The sequence below is a fragment of the Pelophylax lessonae genome (assembly GCF_965119305.1).
Source record: "Pelophylax lessonae genome assembly, chromosome: 2".
NCBI classification, from domain to species: domain Eukaryota; kingdom Metazoa; phylum Chordata; class Amphibia; order Anura; family Ranidae; genus Pelophylax; species Pelophylax lessonae.
Window position 1 is genome coordinate 309,290,703 of NC_138769.1, and position 20,166 is coordinate 309,310,868.

At 49.0% G+C, this 20,166-nt stretch overlaps 1 protein-coding gene across 1 annotated transcript in view; it reads left to right on the forward strand.

Annotated features, from left to right (window-relative positions):
• SHISA4 (shisa family member 4) overlaps positions 1-20,166 on the forward strand; it is a 477,761-nt gene that overhangs the window by 77,342 nt on the left and 380,253 nt on the right. The window lies entirely within an intron of this gene.

Consider the following 20,166-nt stretch of genomic DNA (forward strand, 5'->3'; position numbering starts at 1 on the left):
TGGGACAACACAGGCAGAGCTATTTCTCTGATGTGCTCAAAGGGAGGCAGTTTTTAAAAGGGACAAAACCAAATGCAGGTCCCACGGAGGCACAGGAGCCTACCACGGGGGGGAGCCAGATGACGCACCCCTTGAATAAAGGTGTGAATCAAGGAAATAGTCGCCAAGGGCCACTGGAAGAAAATGGCTAAGGTCGACAACAGACCTTTGATCGTGCCCAGCGCCAAGTGCTGATCCACACCTTTCCGCAGGGAAGCCAAAACCCTCGGGAGCGAGGGTGAAACCCTTGCGACTCACACCAGGCAATATACGCCGTCCAGGTAGGATGGTAAATCTCCCTGGAGGTAGCCTTCTGAGCCCTCAGTAAGGTAGGAATAACAGCATCCGAGAGACCCTAGTCTCTCAAAACTTGGCTTTCAACAGCCATGACGTTAAAGCCAGAAAACTGCAAAGCAGGATGGAAGATTGGCCCTTGAGACAGTAGATCGTCTCTCAGCGGAAGCCCCCAAGGCGGCTCGACAACCATTTGCATGAGGTCTGTGTACCAAGACCGACGAGGCCAGTCTGGGGCCACCAGAAGCACCTGCACCTGTTCCGATGCCATCGGCGGAGGAACCTGGTCAGGGGTTGAATCGGAGGGAAGGCATAAATCAGCCGATAGTGGTGCCAGGGCACCACCAACGCGTCCGTGGTGTCCGCCAGAGGATCGCGGGTACTGGCCATGAACCTTCCCACCTTTTTGTGGAGACGGGACGCGAACAGATCCACGTCCGGAGTCCCCCACCGGGCACACAGGAGGTGAAAAACCTCCGGATGCAGGGACCATTCCCCCTGGGCCAAGGACTGGCAACTCAGTCCGCCTGCGAGCTTTCCACTCCTGGAATGTGAACAGCCGAAATCGCTGGAACGTGCGTCTCGGCCCAAGACAGGATCTCGGCCACTTCCTTGGCCGCCCGCCCCAGCACTCTTGGTGCCCCCTTGGTGATTGACGTAAGCCACCCTCATGGCACTGTCCGTCTGAACACGAACCGGTCGACCCTGTAACCGAGTCATCCAATGGAACAAGCAGAGCTTGATTGCTCGGAGCTCCAAGACGTTAATCAGTAAGGAGGATTCTTCCGCCCACCACGTCCCCTGGGCACAAAGTGTGCCTAGAACTCCACCCCAGCCCGAAAGGCTGGCATCCGTGGTGATCACAGTCCACAGTGGAGGCCGAAGGGATTCGCCGTGAGTCAGAGTGGTTGACAGGAGCCACCACGAAAGCTCTGTCCTCGTGAAGTGGCTCAAACATATCCTCCTTTTAAAGACTGAGTTTTTCTGTCCCACCTGGCAAGAATCTCTGCTTGCAGAGTTCTCGTGTGAAACTGAGCAAACCGGATGGCTCTGAAGGCCGAAACCATCAGACCCAGGAACCGCATGCAGGCCCGTAGAGAGGAGAGATCGTTGTCCCTGAGGGACCTGATCTCGCCCTGCAGGGTTTATAGTTTTTCCTCCAGGAGAAAAACCTTTGCTTAAGCGAAGTCCAGGACCATCCCCAGGTAACTGAGATGAACTGACGTGGTCAGTGCCGACGTCTGGAAGTTGATGGTCCACCCGAACTCCTGGAACGTCTGAACCGTGACCGTCAGATTGCCCGACAGAGTGGCACATGAACTCGCCCTCAACGGGAGGGCGCCCAAATAACCGAGGACCGCAATCCCCTACATGCGAAGCAAGGCCAGCACCGGAGCCAAAATGGTGAATACCCTGGGAGCCGAAGCGAGACCAAAGGGTAATGCCACAAATTGAAAGTGCTCCTCTGCCACTGCGAAGCGGAAATACCGCTGATGACCTTCGTAGATAGGGATGTGCAGATACACATCCTTTAAGTCGATGGAGGCCAGAAAATCCCCCGGACTCAATGATACCACCACCGACCGGATAGATTCCATCCAGAATTTCTGCACCCGCACAAAGCGGTTCAGAAACTTGAGGTCCAGATTCGGACACACTTTGCCCTCTTTTCTGGGCACCGTGAACAGGGTGGAATACCACCACCGACCGGATAGATTCCATCCAGAATTTCTGCACCCGCACAAAGCGGTTCAGAAACTTGAGGTCCAGATTCGGACACACTTTGCCCTCTTTTCTGGGCACCGTGAACAGGGTGGAATAGAACCCGTGAAACCTGTCCCGCTGAGGGACTGGCACAATAACTCCTTGTGCAAGAAGATCTTGCACCGCCCCCTTGAGATCTTTTCAAAACGATCGGGAGTCAGACGGAGATTTGATGAAATGAACTGAAAAGTCTGTGGGGCGGGATTGAAACTCGATCTTGTAACCTGAACGAATCAGTTTGTGAACCCACCTGTCCCGAATTTGGAACAACTAGGGTTCCTGAAAGTAACGCAGACATCCCCCCACTTCTAAAACAGGTGAGGGCATCCCTTTAGGCGAAGGAGGACTGGGTTGCCGAAACGGCCTGACCGGCCTTGGGCTTCCCGGACCATGGCTGCTTGTGACTTTGGTGACACTGTCCAACGATTGTTAGGACATAACAGTGTTGAAAACGCTTAGGCACCGCCAGGATATGCTTGATGCAATGCCATTGCTCGTTCACGGTTTTGTGAAACTCCTCGGGGCAAGGGAACCTGATCCGACTTCTGGGCTTTACGGGACCTGAAAGAAACCCGCTTACCTGACTGGGTGGGCTCATCATCAATATTTAAAGTCTCCCTGACAGAGCTAATAAGTGCATCCACTATGGCTCGTTCCCACGCCACAGTGAAGGACTCCTCCTCCTCCCTATCCAAATGTTAGGACTGGGCCCCCTCAGGGGGCACGTTGGCCGTGGCAACCAAATCAGGCTCTGAGTCAGAAAACTGAGAGGGCATCAGCCGTTTTTGAGTAGTGCGTTCAGACATCAGCAGATCCACCAGCAGAGCAGATAAGGAGGCCATGGAAGAGGATTCAGGCGTTCCTGAAGCAATAACCAGGTCTGCGGGGAATTTGCTATACTGGGACTCCATTTTTCAAATAAAAATATTTTTTTTCGACACCGGCCCTTTAAATCGGCGGTTCCCGCGGCCCACACCACAAATCTGCACCGCCCATGGAGACCCCTTTAAAACTGATATAGCAACCAAGAAAGAAGTTTGCAGGGAAAATGCCTGAAAAACAGCAAAAAATCAGCCCCAGAGTGTCACAGTGTACTTAACAGACCTCACACGCGCTGCTGCAGTGAAGGAATAAGTGAAAAGGAAGTGACCTCATGCACTAGAGGCCGAAGCTATGCCCTGAGCCACAGTATAATGGATGCCTATAAAAAAAACAATGGGAGGAAGTACACGCAAAATGGGCGCCACCCTTACTAGGCGGCCGCCCATAGTAAAGATGGCGCCCAAATCGGCGCCAAAGGGTCAGAAAATGGCTGCGGCCCACACAAGTAAGCCAGAAGCCTGCCCTCACCCATAATGGCGGCCGATCGATCGGCGCCAAGTCAGCACAAACCCATGAAACTGGCCCCCGCGGGAACATCCCAAGAGACACCCCCAGACATGTAACAAGCCCCTACAACCCCCATCCAGGCTTTTGAGCAACGTGATCAGCGCATAGCGCCCTCAGTAGGGGCAGGGAGATAGGGGCCGTCAAAACAGCCAGGGAGGGGGACACTACAAAGACCGTTATTTCTGCCTTCCCCAGGAGTGGGCCCACATAACACCCCCACATGACAATTGTCCCAGGGACACGGGGGTAGCATCACTCACCATACCATGGACCGCGGGCTCCGCTGCAGAACACCTCCCACCCTGAGTGGGGGTGCCTTCAGCCAGGAAGGGATGCTAGCAACACAGGGCATTCCCCAGTTGAGACATCCCGGCGAAGATGGTGTTCTCCGCGGGCTCGTCCCCGTCCATAGGGGCACCAGCGTGGCGAGGCCTGGGCGTATCAATAACCTGCTCACGCTCATTGGCTGGCTGGGACACCGTAAGGATTTATATTATCCAGTTCGAGGCTCAGCTCTGCTGTCGCTTGTAGTCCTCCAGGCGATCCCCCTGACTAACTAGCGATAGTGAGTGAGAGAAAATAAAAAGAAAATGTTTTTTTCAAAGAAAAAGACAAAAAAACTGAGACATAGGTCCCAGCTGGGAAACCTAGACCTACTCCTGACGCTAGACAGCAATAAACTGAAGAGCAGCACCTAGAGGCTGATGGGTAATGCCTGAGGGACAGCCCCCTAGAGGTGTGTTGTGTGTAAAGATTTTGTTGTTAACCTTTTAACTACCTAGCCTGCTCCTGCAGAGAGGGCGCATTACCCACTCGTGAAGGAATACTGAACAGGCTGCGACTGTCAGAGGACGTAAGAGAAATCCAGTTTTCTCTATCGTTCATTGATGGACGAAGTTCCTGATGCATATCAGTAGGGACGTCCCAAAGCAGTACCATAAAATGAGGGGTGGGAACAGCAGAAAAAAAACAAGTCCCCAAGGCTAAACATAGCCAACCAGGCAACACAGGACTCAACAGAAAAACAAGATGACAAAAAATGATCAAACGAATGGCATATAGACTTCTAAATTAATAGTATATATTGTATGTCTACTGTTATACAATGTTACTCGTGTTGATCAATATATATATTTTTTTTCCTTTGAAGTTAGATATACGACCCATTGGTTTTATTTCAGATGCGGTTTGCAGCTTTGGGCGCTGGTTTTTGGGCAGCTCAGCACGGACACAGACGCCACTTCATTGTGGATGCCTGTAATTGAGCAGATACTATCCATCCCGATCTCCACATGGAGGTTTGGCGCATGCTCACTGTTTCTCCGCTTGTGTTCCACGCCGGCAGAGCGCTGAGGCTGGTCACGGTCCCATCACGTCATGACCTCGGGCATGCGCGCGAGTTGGAGGCGGCGCCAAGCTCCGGCGCTCCAGGAAGTCCGCTTTATGAGACACAGCTGAACATGATCATCTTGGAATCAGGAAATGGTGGGAACAAATCAATCTTAATTGCAGGTACTATTTAAACAAAGCTCTTTTGGCAGTCATTTGCAGTTTTGCCTGCCATGAGCGTGGTTTTTCCTTGATCTCTATATGCACATGAAGTTAAGCCCCCCATCCATAATTCTATATCGTTTTACATTTGATACTTTAGGATGTGGAACATACACTCTGATGCATATATATATGTGGCTTTTTAGCACATATACTGTATGTGCAATACTGCCTTTAATATACATCTTGATCTACTTTTTACTCTAGATATTTTTCTTCTTCAGTAGACCATTCTTAGATTTTTTGTTTAATCGGGTCTCTAGTTTTTGGACTGCAGCCGCTCTACCAGCTTAGGCTGTGAACATACATTCTGAATAGCCATATTTGGATTTTCATCATTGCTGATCATCTTGTCCCTGTAATGTCTCTCCAGTCAGGCTTTCCACAACTTGGTTGTTTTTAACCTTTGCAAATCTAAAGCCCCGTACACACGTACCGATCGTCGGCCGAACGATCGGCCGACTTTATGTCCAGGGCTGTCGTGTCTGTTGAAAACTGCAAAAGACTGCACACAAATTTTGTCGGCCAACAACAGCCGACTGCAGAAGTGATGTCATGTGATGGTTAACTTTCCTTGCCTTTTTTCTTTTCTGAGCATGCCCAGTCTTGCTAATCGGCTGTCTGTCGGCCGAAATCTGTACTGACTGGCGAACAATCGGCCGTTCTGGTGTTGGCCATCAAAAATTTTAATGCCTGCACGACAGATTCTGTTCGGCCGAAAATGCGCTGTCTGCTGACGGAAGCATCATACTAAGAAGCCTACAATCGGCCGATCGGTCGTCGGCCGAATATTTACGGCCGACAATCGGTACGTGTGTACGGGGCTTTACACAAACGCAGCTGATGTAAGTGTTGTATACCCAATGAGCAATGTCACTTATCTGGATCTATATTGTATTTGAACCAATTATATATATATATATGTATATACTATTTGTAAATGTATTTAAATGTTGACAGAGCACCACTTAACCACTTGCCGACCAGTCACGTTGACTGTACTGCAGCAAATTGGTTAGTTATCGTCCAGCGACGTAGACTCCTCCCCTTGTGTGCAGCGCGCACACGCCGCCGGTGACTCGCTCCCGCTGTATTCAGTCACAGCGGGAGTCGGACCAGGGGAGGAGCGGCGGTGATCACCGCTGCTCTTCCCCGATCGTCGGGGAATCGAGTCTGGAGATCCGCCCGCTTGTGTAAACAAAGTGGGCGGATCTCCTATGTGACAGACAGGGTCAGATTGCAGGGTTCAGCATAGCTGAACCTGCGATCTGTCCCTGTGTCACTCAGTCACCTCCCCCCACACACGTTAGTAAGCACCAGGCATACATTAACCCCGTGATCACCAATAAAAATTAACCCCTTCCCTGCCAGTGTCATTTTTACAGTAACAGTGCATATGTATAACACTGATTACTGTAGTAATGTCACTGGTACCCCCAAAAGTGTCAAAAATGTCAGTCAAGGGTCCGATCTGTCCGCCGCAATGTCGCAGTCCCGCAAAATAAATCGCAGATCGCCGCCATTACTCGTTAAAAAAAAAAAAAACACCAAAAATGACAGAAATCTTTCCATTAGTTAGTAAACGCAATAACTTTTGCGCAAACCAATCAAAATACGCTTTTTTGCGATTTTTTTTTTTTTTTTTTACCAAAAATATGTAGCAGAAAACAAATTGGCCTAAAATTATAAAAAATTTTGATTTTTACATTTTTTTGGGGGGGAATTTCATATAAAAAAATGTGAAAAATATTATTTTTTCAAAACTGTCGCTCTTTTTTTGTTTATAGCGCAAAAAGTAAAAATCGCAACAGGTGATCAAATACCATCAAAAGAAAGCTCTGTTAGTGGGAAAAAAAGGACGTAAATTTCGTTTGGGTATGGCGTTGCATGACCGCGCAATTGTCAGTTAAAGTTGTACAGTGCCGAATCGCAAAAAGTGGCCTGGACGTAAGACAGCAAAATCCTTCGGTGGTAAAGTGGTTAAGGTTAGAATTATCCCTGAGGAAGAAGTTACTACATACTTCGAAACGCGTTGGGTACTTACCTGCTGTTCCAATTTGGTCATCACCTTCATCTTGTGACATGTAATATCTATTGCTTGCTGATTTTATGCTTCTCATATTTATGTATTTTTAATAAAGTATTGTATTGATATCTTATTTACGTTTATTAAACTATCATTTTTTTGGAGTGCCGTTAAAATCCCACCACTAGCTGAACCCTTTCTTTTTTTTCGAAAAACAAGATGAGGCCCACCTGAAACAAACAGAAAACACCCTCAAGGAAGGCCAAAAAGCCCCCTAAACAGTCAGCCAAAAGAGGCATCTGCAGCTGCCAGCACATCCACCTTGTAAAATTTGGTAAAGGTGTGAACTGACAACCAAGTAGCCGCCTTGCAAACCTGAAGCACAGATGCCTGATGGCAAAAAGCCCAGGAGGCACTAAGCGACCCTTACCTGACCCTTAATTGAATAAGCCTGCACCACCATCTGTCTGATCCATCTGGAAATAGTCGCTGCAGAGGCAGGCAGCCCTTTTTTAGGGCCATGTGTACAAAGAGCGAATCTGTCTTCCCAAAAGATTCAGTAGTCGCCAAGTACACCCTGAGTGCCCAAACCACACCCACAGTATGCAGAGCAAACTCCTTAGGATGTTTTGGTCTAGGACACAAAGAGGGTAACACAATGTCCTCATTCAAGTGAAAACTGGAAACTACCTTCGGAAGGAAGGACGGATCCGGACGAAGTACCATTTTATCCCTCTGAACCACCAGGTAGGGAGAACGACAGGACAATGTCGCCAATTCCGACACCCTGCGTGCAGAAGTGATAGCCACCAAAAAGGCCACCTTCTGGGATAAAGTAAGCAGTTGAATCTCCCAAATAATTTTGAAGGGAGGTTTCTGGAGAACCGAAAGCAGCAAATTAAGGTCCCAAGGTGGCAACGGAGGTTGCACCGGAGGTACCAAGTGTCTCACCCCCTGGATAAAGTTACGCACGAAGGAATGGGTGGCCAATGGCCTTTGGAAGAAAATAGCCAAGGCCGAAACCTGACCCTTGATAGTACTCAAGGCCAGCTTTTGATCAACACCACGTTGAAGGAAAGCCAAGATCTGAGCCACCGAGTAAGAGCGAGGGGGAACCCCAAGAGACTCACACCACGCAATATACGACTTCCATGTACGATGATATATCTTCCTAGAAGTCGCTTTTCTCGCTTTAGGCAGAGTGGGAACCACTGAAGCAGACAAACCCCTGTTCTTCAGCACCTGGCTTTCAACAGCCAAGCCGTCAAAGCCAGCGACCGTAAAGCAGGATGCAAGATTGGCCCTTGAGACAGTAGATCCTCCCTGATAGGAAGTCTCCAAGGAGCGTCTGCGACTAGTCTGACCAGGTCGGCGTGCCAAGCTTGGCGAGGCCAGTCCAGAGCCACAAGAATGACTGGAATCCCTTCCACCTTGATCCTGCGAAAAAGTCTTGGCAGCAACTTGCGAGGCAGAAAAGCATACATCAGCTGATACTGACCCCACTGGGCCACTAGCGTGTCTGCGGCGTCCGCCAGAGGGTCCCGGGAGCAGTCCACAAATCGCTGTACTTTTCTGTTGACCCGAGATGCCAACAGTTCTACATCCAGAGTGCCCCAACGAAGGCACAACCGCTGGAAAACCTCCGGATGGAGGGACCATTCCCCCGAATCTAAAGCTTGTCGACTGAGGTAGAACAAAGTGTTCTGCCCAACGAAGGATGCCCACCACTTCCAAGGCCGCAAGGGCACTTTTGGTGCCCTGTTGGTGATTGACATAAGCCACGGCCGTGGCATTGTCCGATTGAATGCGAACTGGATAACCCTGCAGGTGCTCGGTGCAGTGTACTAGGCAAAGCCGGATCGCTCTCCGCTCCACTTACAGCTCCAGAACATTGATCGGTAACCTTGATTCTTCCAGGGACCAGACTCCTAGAGCAGACAACCTGCCGAGAATCCCCCCCCCCCCCCTCCTTATAGGGAGGAAGGATTTCCCTTGCTTGAGCATCGGGGACCAAAGCCACCAGATCAGGGACTCCTTGTTCGCCTGGCTCAGCTGGATCTGAATGTCCAGGGAATTTTGATTCTTGTTCCATTTGAGAAGGATTTCCTTCTGGAGGATCCTCGTGTGGAATTGAGTGAAGGGGACCGCCTCAAAGGATGACACCATCAGTCCCAGAACTCTCATGCAGGTCCGAAGGGACGACCATTTGCTGGACAGCAACAGCTGAACCACGGTCTGGAGTTTATCCTGAGGAAGAAACACCCTGGCTGAGGATGAGTCCAAAGTCAGGCCCAGGTAATAGTCTCATGGAAGGGACCAAGAACGACTTCTGAAGGTTCAGAATCCAATGGTGATTGCCAGATTTGTTTTCAGCACCGTAGAAGACTCTGCGCAGAGAAGCAGATCATCCAGGTAACCCAGGACTGATATCCCCCACTGCCGCAACAGCGCCAGGATCGGAGCCAACACCTTTGCGAAGACCCGGGGAGCAGAGGCGAGACCAAAGGACAACGCCAAAAACTGATAGTGATCCTCTCCCACTGCAAAATGGAGAAACTGTTGGTGTCCTGCAGCGATTGGGATGTGAAGGTAGGCATCTTTGATGTTTATGGAGGCCACCACCTTGCGAACTGATTCCATCTTGAACTTTTGAACTTGCACAAAGCAATTTAGTGCTTTTAGATCCAAGATTGGACGCATCTTGCCTTCCTTCCTGGGAACAGGTTTGAATACACGGAATCTGAACTATTACCCCCTGTTGCACCAGGTCCTGAATTGCCCCAGAGAGCGCCAGCAAGCGATCTGGGGACGCATATTGGAAGGGAAAAACCTTAACTGAGGGACTGATCGAAGCTCGAACTTGTAACCGGACCATATGACCTCTTAAACCCATTTGTCTGGTATCTGGATAGCTACAGGTCCGGGAACCAGCAAAGACGTCCCCCCACCCCAGATACTGGTGAGGGTGCACCTTCAGGCCGAGATCCTGTCCGCAGGTCTGGAGATACCGGACTTGTGTTTGGCAGACCAGGGTCGCTTGGGTCTGCCCTAAGGGAGTCTTGAAGGGCTTTGCCTTATCGACTGAACCTGAGGAACGAAAAAACTTTTTGTGTGCGGAGGAGGGACCCGTCTGCGACAAGGGTCCTTACCATTGTTAGCCTGTGGAAGAAAAACTGATTTTTGTAAAATCTTACCGTAAAATCCTTTTCTCTTAGCTCATTGACAGACGTAGTCCTCGGTGATTCAACACCCTCGGGTTATGCTGCCCTCCACAGGAGTAGGACTAGACAGGAAAGAAAATACTCTGGCCACACCCTAGGGGCAGTCCCCGAGGGTATATCCTCTCTCTCTCTGCTACAGCAAATCAGTTATGTCACAAAGCAGTGTTTAGAGAATTTAACCCAACCCAACTCAAAAACAGAGGGGCGGGTACTACGTCTGTCAATGAGCTAAGAGAAAAGGATTTTACGGGAAGATTTTACAAAAATCCATTTTTCTCTGTCGCTCATTGACAGACGTAGTCCTCGGTGATTCAACACCCTCGGGACGTCCCAAAGCAGTACCACAAATGAGGGGTGGGAAAATGGAAATCAAATCCAATCTAGAAGGCCCAACCGGTGCCAACTAGAAGTTTACAATGCTCATCCTCAGTGATGAGACTCAACAGAAATTTTTCAACAGAAAAAAACCCTTGAGGTAGACCACCGGTCTCCTCAAATTGCGGCCTGAAAAACCTTGCGGCCAAATGAGGCATCCGCCGATGCCATCACATCAATCTTATAAAATTTTGTAAAGGTATGTACCGACGACCAAGTGGCCGCCTTACATACCTGGACTACTGACGCCTGATGGCGGAAGGCCCAGGAAGTACTGAGCGCTCGAGTGGAGTGCGCCCTAACAGGGAACGGAGGATTCCGACCCTTAATATAATAAGCCTGTACCACCGTCTGTCTGATCCATTTGGAGATAGTCGCGGCAGATGCAGGCAACCCCTTTCTGGGGCCTTCCGGGATCACAAAAAGTGAATCCGTTTTACGGAACGATTCCGTCGCCTTCAGGTATACCCTGATTGCCCGAACCACATCCAAGGAATGCAACGCATGTTCCCGATGAGGATTGGGCTGAGGACACAAGGAAGGTAGTACAATATCTTCATTCAGATGAAAATCTGAAACCACCTTTGGAAGAAAGGATGGCTTAGGATGAAGCACTACCTTATCCCTATGAATCACTAAGTATGGGGACTGGCATGATAATGCAGCCAGTTCTGACACCCTGCATGCAGACGTGACAGCCACCAAGAAGGCTACCTTCTGGGATAAAGTAAGCAAGGGGATCTCCCTGATGTTTTCAAAGGGAGGTTTCTGTAGAACCGACAAAACCAAATTAAGATCCCAGGGCGGTAAGGGCGCGCGGACTGGTGGAGCCAGGTGCCGCACCCCCTGGATGAAATTCCGCACCAAGGACTTAGTAGCTAAAGGCTTCTGAAAGAAGATTGCTAATGCTGAAACTTGACCCTTGATGGTGCTCAAGGCTAGTTTCTGCTCAACCCCTTTTTGCAGAAAGGCCAATATTCGGGTCACCGAATAGGTACGTGGAGGAATCCCTAAAGATTCGCACCACGCGATATAAGTCTTCCATGTGCGATAATAGACCTTGCTGGAAGTCGCTTTCCTTGCTTTAATAAGGGTAGGAATAACTGAAGCTGACAACCCTCTGTCCTTCAGTACCTGGGTCTCAATGGCCAGGCCATTAAAACCAGCGACTGTAAAGCACGATGGAAGATTGGTCCTTGAGACCGCAGACACTCCCTGAGACGAAGTTCCCAAGGAACGTCCGCGACTCGCATGTCCAAGTCGGGTAGATCGGCTTGACGAGGCTAGCCTAGAATTTCTAGGACCACTGGCGCTGACTGGATCTGAACCAGGTGGCCCTAGAGCTATCTGGTCCCGACCATCCGACAAAGTCTGATCGTTCTCCGTTCCCACACATTTATCAGACACCTGATTCCTATCAGGAACGGTGATCTCTCCTGGTTGAATCTCAGGGACCGAAGTCACCCGGCTAGAGGCTTCTTGGTCTGTCTGTTCAACCGGATCCGATTCTTGTGGGGAACTGAGACTAATCTTTGGAAAAGGTAAAGAAAAAGATCTGTTCTGTAGTACTTAAATGTTGGAAGGGAAGAATCGCACCGGTAGCAGTGGTCGATGCTCGATCTAATGCCCTGAATACCGGTGAAAACGTCCCCCCACCCTCAAGCCGGGTGGGGGCACACCTTCAGGCTGTGTAATCCTTTGCTTCAGGTTTGGCTGAGTCGGTCTTTTGTTTGTCCGACCAGCCCTTCTTGAACCCTCTTGGAGGAGCCTTGCCCTTCCCGCTTGCAGCAGTCGGGCGCACAAACCCTTTATGGGCGGTAAAGAAAGGTCCCCGCTTGTTACGAGGTCCTTTAGCTTTAGCAGCCTGTGGCAAGAAAGTGGTCTTGCCCCCAGTGGCATCCTTAATGATCTCATCTAGGGTGTCCCCAAATAGGCGATTCCCCTGAAAGGGGAGATTCGTCAAGGTCTTTTTGGAACCTAGGTCTGCTGACCAGCATTTTAACCACAGCACACGTCTGAGGATTACCGCTGACATAGATGCATGCCCTAATAGGGGGGTAGCATCCAAGGCTGCGTCACAGACGAACTGTAGTCCTTGAATGATCTGTTCCATCAATTCAGATGTTCCCTGGGGGATATCTTTCCCCTTCAGGTCCTGGCGCACCAATCTCGCCCATTCCGTTAGTGTCTGGGAAACTAGACCAATGACAATTACTGGTCAAAAGGCTGACCCTATCAGGGAAAAGATAGTGCGGGACTCCGCTTCTACCTTCCGATCCACCGGGTCCTTAAAGGACGAAGTGTCCTCCACTGGAATAACCGTGGCTTTATTCAATCTGGAAATAGGTGGATCCACCACTGGTGGTACCGTCCATTTCTTAATGAGGGATTCCTCAAACGGATAGCGTCTAGCAATGCGCTTGGAAATAGTAAAGGTACGCTTAGAATGCTCCCATTCTTCTTTAATTTTATTACCAAAACACTTGGGTACAGGAAAAACCTTCACCGTTTTGGTGGGTTTGTTAGTACCAAAGGGAATCTCTGTTTCAGTTGCCTCTGCCGGTAAAACCTCAAGTCTTAAGGTTTCCCGAACCGTCACAACTAGTGCGTCCACCAATGCTTCTTCCCGAATTATGGCGGAAGCATGAACGTCCTCCTCACTGTCTGAAGGAACTTTACCTGAGACAACAGCCCTTGCAGAGGGACCTGCAGCTGCAATGACCATCTCAGAATCTGAGTCTGAAGTGTCAGATGATATAGGGGTAGGCGGGGGTTCGCTTTCTTGACCCCCGTTCCTGACAGGCCGTCTCCACTCGAGCCACCAAAGACTCCAAAACTGCTGTAAATGCATCTATACTCTGTGCACCGGCGGGTCCCGCAGCCCCCTCGAGGGAAACAGGTGGGGTTACCTGTGTGGCAGGGTCCATGATAATTCCAGTTACTACCCGGAAAACAATCAATCCAAAAAGAAATAAACTTTTTCTTTTTTTTTTTTTCAGACCCCCAGCGCCACAAAGCCCCTCAATGTTACCTGCTTAGGGACCCCTATCGAGCGAGAGAGAGAGAGATAGACCCCTAGGCTCACCACTTGATGCTCAGAGTTTACTGCAACTTGTCTCAGCACTGTCTAGAACAGACAGGAAGTCTCTTGGCTGGCTGCCCGGGAAGAAAGGAGGCGGCTCCGCCCCTCTGTACGCCTTCCGGCGCCTCCCCTAGCTCCACGAGGTGTTTGAGTCACCTCAAACATGGCCGCCCCCATGCTGGAGACACGAGGCTACGCCAAAATGGCGGCCTCGTGCGATCTACCAAACAATGGCGGCGGCCTTTTACAGGATAGCGGCGTGACTGCAGAGTATCTCGGCATCAATAAACCTCCCTCTACATGGTGATCCGCGTGGCCGGCGGTACCGGACCCTGGCGGACCGCGTGGCCGTCGGGAGGCATGCTTTTGCTGGAGGAATGACCTGGAAAGCAGTATACATGTCCTGTGGCTTCTGACAGGTAGGATACCATATCTATCACAGTAAGATTCTAGTACTGCCACTGATTACAATCATTTAAACATACTTGCAATTAGATTGTCAGCTCCCAAACCAAGCCTCCTGGCTTTTTGTACACAAAAATCACACTCAATAGGAGAATCTGTGCCATGTTATAGGATAGAGGGGAACCCATCCTTACCATACAGAGAGGGGCCCGCGTTCACCACAAGACCCGTCAGGGGAAAGGTGGGAACATACTACTCACCATACCGGAACCAGGCAGGCGCCAACTCCTGACAGTACCCCTCTCCACCGGGGTGGGAGGGCTGTCGACCAATACGGACGCCGTGACTCATGGTCTTTGGCGTTTCAGCGAGACGTTTAACTCGCAGGGTCAGTCCCCGTCCAGTGGAACTATGTCGCGGCTGACCCAGCGTGGAGCTATGGCCTGCACGCGCTCGCAGGCTGAACTGGGGGTGACCACTGGATCTCAACATCCAGCCCGTCGCCCAGTTCAGCTTTCTTGCTTGAAGATCTCACAGGAACACTGGAGAAAAAAGCTGTCTAACAAAAAAATCTTTCTAAGAAAAAAATCCTGCCAGGACCGAAGATCCCAGCAAGGTATCTAGGTCCTTACTCCTGACTAGACAGAAAAAAACTGATTTGCTGTAGCAGAGAGAGAGGATATACCCTCGGGGACTGCCCCTAGGGTGTGGCCAGAGTATTTTCTTTCCTGTCTAGTCCTACTCCTGTGGAGGGCAGCATAACCCGAGGGTGTTGAATCACCGAGGACTACGTCTGTCAATGAGCGACAGAGAAAGGTACTCTTCCCCACTGTGAGATGCCTAATGATGTCATCCAGGGTAGCTCCAAACAGGTGGTCTCCTTGAATAGGTAGATCAGTCAAGGCCTTATTTGAAGTCTGATCCGCAGACCAGCACTTTAGCCTCAGTATATCCCGGAGCATCACTGCTGAAACCGACTTCGGGCGGTCCCATTATTTTTTGAGCATGTTGTCAAAATACGCGGGAAAGGGAAAAACCTTGGCTGCTCTGGATGGCTTGTGAGTGCCAAACATAACCTGCACCCCAGTCACAGCCAACGCTGCGTCTTCCAATTTCAGGGTCTCACGCACAGAAACAACTAGTGGGTCCACCACCGCCTTATCTTGCGTGGCAGTGGAGGTAGAAACGTCATTCTCACTGTCAGAGGAGACAGGGCATGAGGTAGCGGACCCGGCAGGGAGATTTGCGTCTGCAGTGGCTGGGTCAGACTCAGAACCTGAAGCAGGGGTAGGTGGAGGGCGTTTCTTAACACCTCGCCCTTTAAAAACCACCTCCACCCGGGACAAAAACGCTTCAAGGACCGCCGCCATTGCATCGGTAGACAGCTGGGATCTGGAGGGCCCTACAGCCTCCCCCGAGGGGGTCAGGTCGGGACACGTGATCTGTAGGGTCCATGTTGCACAGCCTCCCCCGAGGGGGTCAGGTGGGGACACATGATCTGTAGGGTCCATGTTGCATCAGGGGAACCAGTCAGCAAAAGCTGAAAAAAAGTCCCACTGCACTACAGCGCCCCCCCCCCCCAAAGGTCAGGCAGCGCGCTGGAGACCCCCAGCAGAGAAAGAGAGACTCCCAGACTCACTGTACTAAGAAAATGGCGGCCCCGCACGGCTTGCAGAGCAGCCGGGGTGCCTCACGGGGACCCCCCCAGACTCCACAGTGGAATCGAACAGCAAGTGGGCCCTGGAGGTACAGACCAAGACACCCCCCCTGCACGATCGAGCATCTGCCATCGGCGCAACCCCCCCCCAACATTTGGCCCTGAAACGTGGTCCCAGCCCCTGGAGTAGGCCCAACAGCCCCCAGAGTGGGGGGAGGGCAGGTAGAAGAGGGGGTGCGTGACAGGACAGAGGGGAACCCGGAATTGTGAGGGTCTGACTGTCCCAGGGAGGGGCCCGTGTCCACCCCAAAATCTGCCAGGGGAAGAGGGGGGGAACATTTACTCACCATACCAGCTACACAGACGGGCGCCATCTCCTGGCAGGACCCCTCTCCGCTTAAGTGGGGGACTGTCGACCAAATAGGACCGCTGCCACTCGGGCCTAGACCCGGCTGTATGTGACCAGGCGAGACGTTTAACTCGTGGGACCAGTCCCTGTCCAGTGGGACTATGTCGCGGCCGACCCAGCGCAGAGCTAAGGCCTGCGGGCACTCGTTGGCCGGCTGGGGTGACCACTGGATCTAAACATCCAGCCCGTCGCTCAGATCTGGCATAGCTGCTTGTAGATCTCACAGGAAAAATTCCTGAGAAAAGCGAACTAAAAAAAAAAATAACTAGAAAAAAAACTTTTCCAGGACCAGAGATCCCAGCAGGGAACTAGGTCCTTACTCCTGACTAGACACATTAAAACTGTCATCCTATGCAAGAAGAGAGAGGCTGTACCCTCTGGGACTGCCCATAAGCATAGCCAGAGCTTTTTTTCTGTCGTGTCCTACTCCTGTAGGGGGAAGTATAACCCTACTGATATGCATCAGGAACTGCGCCTGTCAATGAACGATAGAGAAATCCAATTTCTCCTTCATCTTTGTAATGAAATAAGATGACACAGGCATGTACATGCAAGTTTTTACTGATAAATTGGGTAAACTATTCTTTCGCTATCTTGCATGAACCGTGTTTCAGACCTTCAAATGTATTTAAAGGATAAGTTTACCTTTTAACAAAAAAATAAATGCGCATTTTTTTGCAGGTAAAGAAAAAAAATGTGCATTTACGAGGTTTTGTTTTAGGAGCCTGGAAAGCATTGCACCAGCGATCAGCACCCCTCTGGTGCAATAAAGGTCTCCTACAGACTGTAATGCTGGTTCAGCAGGAACCAGCCGAGATTTGAACCTTATATGAACAGACTGAATGTACCAAGTTGAACGTACAACCAGCCTGTCAGCTTTTACTTGTGATTACCGCTAGCGGCTTGTATAGGCCTGCCTTAGTTGTCTATCCATACCAGCAGGCAGTTTCACACTGACAAGGATAATCAATGAACTACTAGAGCACTCAACAGTACCGTGTTAGTTAATTGAGAACTACAAGCCAACAGTCGCAAAGGATGTTAGTAGCCATAGTCCATTCATTCACAGGACACTGAATGACACAGCCAGGTGGAGTCCTGCTCGGCCGCATTTTCTTTAGATTGTGGCAGCAAGTTTGGGGGGGGGTACCCCTGGCTTGCTGCCAAAATCGGGGATTATGGGTCGCTACATTTGAAACATGTTACACCCTGAATATGAGTAGCAGAAGGTGCCCTTATCCTTTAAGCCTGAGAACCACGAAAAGTGTCTGTCCAAACTTTTAAGACATTTGGTGTTAGATGCATTTTAGAGCACTAGTTTGTTGGATTCAACAACCTCTTCCGCATCTGCTTCTTCATGACTTGTGGGACATTCCGCTCCAAACATTTAAGAGAGTAAAATCTGTTCTTTCTTCTAACCATACAATAATCTTCTACACTGTATAGTGACACATTAAAGGGTTCAAACACACAGATGTATTTGCATGCGTACAGCATAAAATATAGCTGTATTCGTCGCACATGGAGATGCTACCTAATTCTGCCCAAAGGAATAAATAAAATAGGCTTTACACAAGCATTCGCCAGTACATTTATATGAGTATTTTCCCAAACTGAATTTTACAGTTTGAAAAATACTCAAGTACCAGATTTTTATCAGCCGTCTGTCCTTCTCTCTCAGCTGCGGGAGATCGCGAGTGTCTGGCAGCCATCGGAGCCGCCTGTCACACGCACTAGCTCCCCGGCTGACGAGCTGGGGCGCGCCCCCTAGAGTCTCCTGAGCGAACGACGTAGTTTGCCCAGGAGCTGCTGCAGTAAATCTGCAGTGGGTGGTCTTTAAGTGGTTAAACCAGAACACAATTACACAGGTTCTGAGGCCAATATAATGCGCTGAGTTTAATTACCACCTTAATCAGCTGAAGAACCTGTGTAGTTAATGGATGTCCTGGTTTAAAGGGATGAGGTGGCAACCCGAACTGCCATAGGAATTATGTGTGCACATAGTTACAGGCATATGGCAGTTAGGGTTGCCACCTTATCCCTTTAAACCAGGACACACATTAACTACACAGGTTCTGCAGCCGATTAATTCGGTAATTACACTCACTTAGTACCTTATGTGCATTTTATTGGCCTCAGAACCTGTGTAATTAATGTTTCCTGGTTTAAAGGGATGGGACAGCAACCCTAAGGCTAGATACACACTATACAACTTTTGTTGTTAGATTTCCTTTAGATTTACCTTCAACTATGTAGTGCAAGGGCCAGCCTAATTTCATACAAATTGAAATGGTTTAGGTAACTCTAAAAGGAAAAAAATGTTCTAGTGCAGGGATTCCCAAACTACGGTCCTCCAGTAGTTCAGGAACTACAATTCCCATCATGCCTAGTCATGTCTGTGAATGTCAGAGTTTTACAATGCTTCATGGGATGTGTAGTTCTGCAGCAGCTGCAGGGTCGGAGTTTGGGAATCCCTGTTCTAGTGTGTATCCAGCTTAACTGCCATGCCTGTAACTGTGTGCGCACACATAATCCCTAAGAGACTCACGCATATGATTAACAGCTGTCAGTGTTTTTTTTTTTTTTCTTCTTCTGCTGCTTTTAAACCAGCTGTACCTTAGGCCATGAGATCCCAGTATCTGCCTTATAAATAGGTTACATGTAGCCTTACAAACATGCTAAATAATATTTTACAGCCATGATCCTACTATAAAGGCCTTTATGGAGGCACTTACTGTTCTTGGTTGACAATTTTCTATCCAAGTAGTGTTACTGCAATTGGAACTAATGGGCCATACACACTATACTATTTTCTGAAGACTTTTTCCTTTAGATTTACCAAAACCATATAATATGAGGTCAAACCTAAACACTTTCAATTTGTATGCAATCTGGCAGGCCCTTGCACTACATAGAAAAAGGTAAATCTGAAGGAAAAAGTCTTCAGAAAATCTTATAGTGTATATGGCCCTTTAGCTTCAGCTAAAGAAAAGTGGCTATTACAACCAATTACAGCACTATGTCTACTGATGCAACAACAGATGCCAGAGTGCAAGCATGTAAGTAGGAAGTTAAAGGGCTTACAGAATTTCAGGAGTGATGAAAGTTAGTATAAAAATCCCTGTGATAGTTTTGCATTTAAGCACTATGCAATACCAAATTCAGCTGCTTCTCCAATAAGTGTAAAGTGTTGGCTTTTACCAATCTATCCTTTAAATGCGATTGCCCAACTTATTACCAACCCTGTATTTTTTTTTTTTTAAGTTACTGCCTGGAATAGGTTGATCATTGATCTCACATGCTAGGTCAGCAACTCACCCAATTTTTTTTTTTATTTTTTTAATATGGTGTAGGAGCCTGTTCCCTCCCATACTTCCAAGTCATGCAACTTGTCCAGTGTAAGTTAACCTTACAGATTTTTCTGTAAAAGGTGAACTTACACTTTAAAAGTAATCATGAGACCAGACTGCACAAGAATGTTGCCTATTCTGATCAATTAGCAAACACTTACATTTTCCCACAATCACCTCTAGATATATCCATTGGGATGAAACTAATTTAGGAGGCACCAAGATCTACTATGACAACGGATCTTTGCAGCCTGCCATTCTTTTGTGCCACTAGGTGTTGCAAAGCTTTTAGAAAGTAGCTTCAGTCATGCAATACTTGCTTCTGTTTAAAGAGGTCAGGGATTGCCAATTTTCCTGCTTCCAAAGAATGTGAAAAGTATATCTATAGCCTGGGCATAGGTGCCCTTTTAAAGCCAGTCTAAAATATTTAAAAAAGGATGACAACACACATTGGGGTTTACTAAAACTGGAGTGCAAAATCTGGTGCAGCTGAGCATGGTAGCAATCAGCTTCTAACTTCAGCTTATTCAATTAGGCTTTGACAAAACCTGTAAGCCGATTGGTTTCTATGCTGAGGTGTGCCAGCTTTTCACCCTTCAGTTTT